The sequence below is a fragment of the Opisthorchis viverrini genome (assembly GCF_000715545.1).
Source record: "Opisthorchis viverrini unplaced genomic scaffold opera_v5_18, whole genome shotgun sequence".
Classification (NCBI taxonomy): Eukaryota; Metazoa; Platyhelminthes; class Trematoda; order Opisthorchiida; family Opisthorchiidae; genus Opisthorchis; species Opisthorchis viverrini.
Genome location: NW_008751674.1, coordinates 1233499 through 1241077, shown reverse-complemented (window position 1 = coordinate 1241077; position 7579 = coordinate 1233499).

The following is a 7579-nucleotide window of genomic DNA, read 5'->3' as shown; positions in this document are numbered from 1 at the left end:
TCGATCGCAGAGGCGATAGGAATCCGACTGCTGGATCCACAACTTTGCATCCAAAAGAAACTTGTGCGACCTCTGAACTTGAACTGGCCTACGAAACATCTGGTCCCACAAGTCTGTCTGACATTGACGTCATGACCCATTGACCTACCCCTCACCCAACGCCTTTCTTTGACTTCTATTTCTCTTAAGTGTAGCCCCGATCTTAACCTTTTCCACGTGATTTCTGCTACCATATAAATTTGTGATGTACTAGCCAAGATGAACAATCACAGAAAACAAGCTTTGTTCGCTACCTTCTTCGTTCTCATGACTACCACGGTATATTCAGCCGCTATATCTAAAACATCGTACTAGCTGAATTATGTGGCGACCTTTGTGCTGCACGTTCATTTGAAGAATATCACAAGCAAGAGTGTCAGCTGGATTCCAGGTGAGTCCTTCGCAAAACCAAGTTGGTTCGCAAATGGAGTAAATATTGTTTGAACTTGTCAAAAATGAAATAGAATGTCAATCAGAAAGTTGCTTGCATTTGAGAGAGTATTCGTCATTGCTGGGATGACGTCAACGTCGGTTGAACCTATTGGACTACCCTCAACCACACCGTCTATTTGTCGACAAGCAGTTCCTTCCCTTCACATATCAAGACGACATCCTGAAGCAACACACATCTGGAATAACGTAGTGGATATTGACCGGAGCAATACAGTCACACTGGTAGGGGCACAGTGGTACATGAGAATTCAACATCGATGGATAAAATCTTTGAGGTGCACCTCGAAAGAATCCTTCAAGTAATGTGAATGGGATCAACGTTTTCAAATAACGAGTAAGGCAGCTTATGGTAAGCACTATTTTACACGTTTAAAACTGGTTTGTGCAGTTCTAGAGAGCCTGTCACTCAAGCTGCCTGTATTCTCACTGTTCTCACTGTGTTCTCACTTGTTTGTATTTGTAATTTGTCAGAATTAATTTCTCGTCACCTGTTTGTACACCAAAAGTGCTTTCCTAGGTTATGCTTACTCCAAACTTCTATGCGTCAGCGAGGATGCCAGGCACTTGTCAGATGTAAACTGTTTTGTCCATTACGAGTTTTCCACACCTTTGTCGGGGTGTGAGGAGACCAGGCCATTCAGCAATTAAAATTCCTTAATGACTCGGTAGAGTTCAAGCATTAGATATCAGTCTTGCCGACTAGTAACCCATAGAAAGCGATAGAATTTTTAAAAGATGGCCTGAGCTCTTGAAGGAAAACTACCATAAGGTTCGTGGAAAGTCTCTGATAAGGCAAGATTGGTTTCGTTGTTCAACAGATTTAGTTGATCGGTTTTGTGGGTGAGTGATTCAGCTAGGACTGGGCTGAGCATTCCGTTAAAATTAAAATGGTTTGCATGTGAGCATAGTTCGCGAATAACTTGAACTCAGTCTTGTGCATTTACCTACGTATTTCAAACTGAATTATTAACTTGATAAAGGAAACCACTCACAAGGTGAAAACTCTCGACAGCCCACGGCCCGGTCCCCCCTTCTTAGGTAGGCGAAGTCCCCGATTTTCCGTCATCCTTATGTTCTACTTGAATCCGAATCAGACTGATTTCGACAAACACACTCATTCACAAATCAGGTAGAACAATAGGTTGAGAGAAACTCGGGGGCTGCGCTTACCTCATGAGGCCCAAGAATGACGAAACCGGTCGTGGGCTGTCGGTGAGTTTTCAGCTACCTTGAGTGTAGACTCATTTATGAAAATATGCTGCGATATCTCGAATATCGTGCCAACTGAATCATGAGGCGGCCTGCGTGCAGCACATTCAGTTGTAGAATATCATAAACGAGAGATTCAGTTGAGTCTCTCGTGAAAACCAAATTGATTTGCAAATGAGTTTATTTCTTGTTAACACTTGGTAGCTTTATTCCAAAATTGATCAGCAAGCAAGAGTGCAGTAAAGTGATGTGGGCCCGAGACGGGATTATTGGAAATACATGTTTTCTGTAAATGTCTCATACGATATATATGCAATATAAGTAGTATATAATGGTGCTGAAGACAGCTGCTTTTTGTCCTCGTAGCATGGGGACAATACCTATTAATGAACTAGGAAGTGCATTCAATTTAGGGCACTGGATTTGCCGCGTAACCCACCATTTAACCTCGCAGAATTTAGTCCCAAACATTTGGGTTCTAAACTCCGTATGGAACCCTACAGTATGTTGGCCGATCTCTGCCTTGAAATGGTGAACAACTTTTACTGTAGTATCATTCTAGCATGAATGAACACAGATATGTTCGGTGGCATAATTGGTGATCCATTAGGACATCCGTTCATCTGAACAAGCTTAACAGATGGTCCCCTGTGTACTAGATTGTCAGGGGTCAGTGTTTGAGCTCCTCAGCCTTAGCCAACAATGGGATACTGTCCGTTTGAAGAGAGGTAGATGCTAGTGAAGAGGGATAGCTGAGCGATAGAAGTGAAGAGAACGACGAAGAAACGTTTCAGTTGTGGTCAAATTAAATCACAGCATGGATGCCAAAACTGACGCACGAAACGCTACCCGTGTTGCACGGTTTTCTTCCCTTACCTCTGAATCAGTAATTTGACGCTTATTATCTAACCTACTCTTTCATTCTCCATTTAATTATTCTTTATTCGGTGCTCATAGAACCAGGATAAAACATCTCCCCCCCACAGGTGTGAACCAGAAAGGCTTGGTTCAAGTCCTCAATGCCCAACTACCGGGTTCAGGCGTTTTGGCCCGCTTTTGAGCACACCATATCGGTATTCGCCTATCGGTTTTTCGTGCATCCATGAACTTGTTCATTTGTTCGCGTGAGAGTCGAACCAAAGCAAAACCTTCTATTCTGTGTGTACATTTGTCCTCGCTTCCGAGAGAGAAACCACCACCAGTTAAGAATTCTGCGGTCACGTGGACTAAAGCTGTTGCTCTTTGAGACAGAACCAGTAAACACCAACACCTCCCCCTTTTCACAACAGAGATCGGGATAAAAAAATCATGCAGTGAGCTTCTGCGTCTTTTGATAACACTAAAGAATCTGGACATTGTTATGTAATTAAATCTGTTTGATCAATTTAGGGATCCCTTGACATGTGTTCACCCGTATGACTGCTACACTTTTCATCTTGTATCAAGATTATCCCTCTGATGAGGCTACATTGTGAAGTATTTCACTTGTTACATTTCTCCAAAAAAAGAGATCAAGTATCCCGAGAAATGACATATGGCGAGTTTTTCTTGAAGTACAGGTTGGGTGCGAAGCCAACCAAAAGTATCCTTCCGTGAGTAGTCTCTCCTTATCGACGTCTTTCTAGAGGACCCATATTATAATTTAAACAAAACACCTATGCCACTAGATCCTTTCGTCGACAACTGTATGCACGCCAACATGATCCATGTGAAAACTCTTTCACAGCTTAGTTTTCCATTGGTCTCTTACAGTAGATCAGTTTTCGACGCAATCCAGATACACTTCTAGATTCATGCTGTCAATGTGGTAGCCTTCTAACGGGTTTGCCCTGGACTGGGTCACGGCGATGACATTCATAGACGACGGTGGTAGCAGTGCTATTTTGCCAGTGGTGTAATGGGGAGGCACTATACAAAATCAATGCTTGTAGTGTATTCATTTTGCTGTTAGCAAAATTCTAGTTGAGCAACTTAGTACCTGCTCGTGCCGTCGACGGAGGCGCGACTGGTCAAACCGCTCCCCATGAGTAGTCTTTATTTGAGGAAGACTATTGTGCTTTCAGAAGAAAATAACTTGGTTGTGTGTGTGTGTAAGGGGAGTCTCTATCTGTAAATTTCAGGTGGGAGACCATGGTGTAGTTGTGCGTTTGGGCAATTTCATTTCTAGTTATTCTCATTCAAATTTCTCTGTCAGAAATCGGTATTGATCAGCTGCATAACGACTTTTACCCTAAGCCAGCTATCCAACCAAAACAAAAAGGCGTTGCCGGGTGCAACTTAAAACAGTCGCTTAATTTGCCCATAGATATAGTCGAGATTAGACAGTCTCGATCAATAAATACCCTTATCTTACTTTCGTGATTCTGAACAATCGAGAGGCAGCTTCCTGTTTTTCATGTGCCTCGAAGATCGCAAAGCATTGTGGGATATTCCTGACACTGCGATTCAAAATGAAAAAACTATTCAGATTGTAGACACTCGTTGTTTGATTGGGTGCCGCATGTCAAAGACCTGTTAGGCTCTGTCTAATAATTTTACGCCTGACCTATGGAACACGATCATCATCATCATGATCATCGTCATCATCATCATCATCATCATCGACATCATCGACAGCATGACATCAGTGTTCAACACTGATGCTTCACCGCCGTACAACCATGATTTATTTGAAAGCCTTATTGTAAAGAAAAGAATAAAGGTGGACGGGGAAGGGACTTAGTGCTAGCTTAACACAATCATTCCGAGGTGCCTACACCTCCAAACACTCATTCAGGCGATCTGGATAGAAACTGACTAAAGGGTTGTCACTTACATGGATTGATAGCCATATCTTGCAGCATCTCCAGTCAGGAGCAGTGAGGTTCCCGCAGTACTCATGCTGGAAAGCGATTAGCACCGACAATACCCAAACGTCCCGTGATTTCTTTCATACCCCTCTGCCAGGTCAAGGATTGGCCACCTCTCTGCTTTCACCACTCGGAGTTAGGCATGGAAAACAGAACTCTCTTTGGCAAATGATGGCCAGGTACACACAACATATGCCCCAACCAACGCAGTTTCCGTTGCTGGACACATTCTTCAATAGAAGTACCCGTTACACAACCGAAAACTCGCCTTCTAACTGCCTCGTTACGGATACGCCGATACGAAACCATACGGACAATGGTTCTGAGACAACGGTTGTCAAACACCTGAAGACGTTTCAGTTCCACTTCCCAACTAGTCCAAGTCCCACAGCCATACAATAAAACAGCCCGAACTGTAGCTTGCTGCATACGTCCCTTGATATTCAGGGATACACCATAGGTGTTTCAAATTAGCAGACTTGACCCTAGCCTGGCAGATTCATGCATTGACCTTATCCGTCACACTATATTTGGAACTAATACAACTTCCAAGATAAGTTAAGCGCTCCACGAATTCGAGTGCTTCCCCCTGGATTGTAAGTGGATTGTTCAGTGACTATTGCATGTCCAGGAGCATGACCTTACACTTTGTGTGCGCAAAGTGCATACCTAAAAATGGGATGACTTTGGTCTATTAATCCAAGAGCACTTGCACCTTGCCCTCCTCTTCGAAGATGAGGACAAAGTCTTCTGTATATTCCAGATTGACAAGGTTTTTGTCACAGGCTATTTGAACACCGGGGTTGTGTAGACCTTCCAGTGTTCGTCTCATGATTTCATCGATCACAAAGTTAAACAGGAATTGGGGGAGTGGGCATTCCACTATATATATATATATGTATTTTATATGTACAATATACAATATGTCCTCTATATACTATAATATATATATTATACTATACTATACTACGTATACTATGCTATACTGTACTATACTATGCTATGTGTCCTTAGGCTAGGTCACTTTTCAGGATGTTGTAGCTCTGCGTGGATCGGGGATGTAGCTCTGCGTGGATCAGGGAAGCCCAGCCAACTTGACATTATATTCATGTACTGTCTGTATAAATATGCCTATATATTCACCAAGCATATAACTCTCGAATCATATTCTTTTTTGCTTATGAAATATCCGATTATGTTTTCCAACATTTCCGTATCAATCTTGCTAGAATCTAGTCTGAAAACAAATATTCTTCTCCCCGATTAACAAAGCTTAGCTAGGTTCATTTGAAATAATGCAGACGTGGTATCGTCATAATATGTGAAAAGGCATGAACGCAAACCAGCAGGACCAAGGCAGCTGGTTAGTGCTTGCTGGCTTTTCAGCCTGGATCGACTTCATTTTTCAAGGTAATTCAAGTTAATTCAAGGTTACTTTTCAGCCTCGACTTCATTTTTCAAGGTAATTCAAGTTAATTCAAGGTTAATGGTCTAAAAAGCAGTTAACTTTACAAAGACAATAGGTAGGGTGTATATATACAAAGGGACGCAAAACTATGCGTAATGTTTGCTGAGTATCACATGGAGTTAAACAGTTCCAGATTCGGTTTGGACATCAGATATGCATCTAAATTGTTCTTGAAAATGTTTAAACTCGGCGAATGTACAACATTGGGAGGTAGGGAGTTCCAAATGAAACATACGCGGACCGCAAAAAAGTTCCGTCGACAGTTCACCCTCGAGTGAGGTACCGCGAGCGAAAAGTCATGCCTCCTGCCCGTTCGTGGTCGACGTCGGACAAAAGGATTTTCCAGCGGATGATTAGGTGTCTTCAGTATATTATATGTTATAATTAGGTCTCCCCTGATGCGCCGATAGTAGAAGTCAAATAGGTTGAGACTGGCACTCCTGTCTTCGTATGGTTTATTAGGCAATCCAATTACCAGCTTCGTGGTTCGATGATATATTCGCTGTAGAAGAATTGTCTTTTTGAAGCCATGGTGACCAAGCTTGTATAGCGTACTCCACGGTTGGTCGGATGTAGGTATTTATTACTCGGGGCAGTGCCAGTCGAGTGAAGCGACCAAAAATCCGTTTTAGGCGCGACAGGACTTGTGAGGTCCTCTTGTAGACCGCTGTGCATTGCAAGGAGTTTTTTAAACAGCTGCTAACCCACACGCCCAGATCTTTTTCTTCACTAGTCCAAGAAAGTGGTTGTGGACCCAACGTATAGTTATATGCAAAGGGCTTCCCTACAAGGAGCATTTTACATTTTTGGAGGTTAAACGGTAGTCTGTTTTTCAGTGACCAATCATAAAGTGTATCGAGCTCTTTTTGTAATCGGTGACTGTCTTCAATGGCGCCTATGCTTGACCATATCTTGATATCGTCTGCGAATAAAGTGATTTTACTGCTCACGAGCTCAGGAATATCGTTTACGTATAAAAAAATAAAGTAGGCCCAAGAACGGAGCCTTGGGGTACTCCACTTGTAGCTGCAATTGGCTTGGACAGAACGCCGTCAACACATACACGCGCGTCTTGGTCAGCCAAATAGATTTCAAGCCAAGCCAGAAGCTTTGCCGTAATACCATAATGCTCGAGTTTTTGTAACAATATGTTATGCTTCACGCGATCAAATGCCTTGGAGATGTCTAGATAGCATGCGTGAACGGGATTTCCATTGTCCACAGCTTGTGTCCAGTCGTCTAAGGTAATGAGGAGATTGGACAGACAGGATCTGTTTTTTCTGAAACCATGCTGGGCAGCCGAAAGCAAACCGTTTTCCTCTAGGTGTTTAATGATTTGTTTTGCCACCAGTCGCTCAAGCACTTTGGCGATCACCGGCAACAGAGTCACCGGCCGGTAGTTTGACACGACCGAACGATTACCTCCTTTGTTTATGGGAGTGATAACGCCCTTCTTCCAGTCGTTGGGACACACACCGTTATTTAGGGACGAATTGAATAACTCAGCGAGAGGTGTGCATAGGGAATGAGCACACTGCTTGAGGATAAATGGTGTTATCTG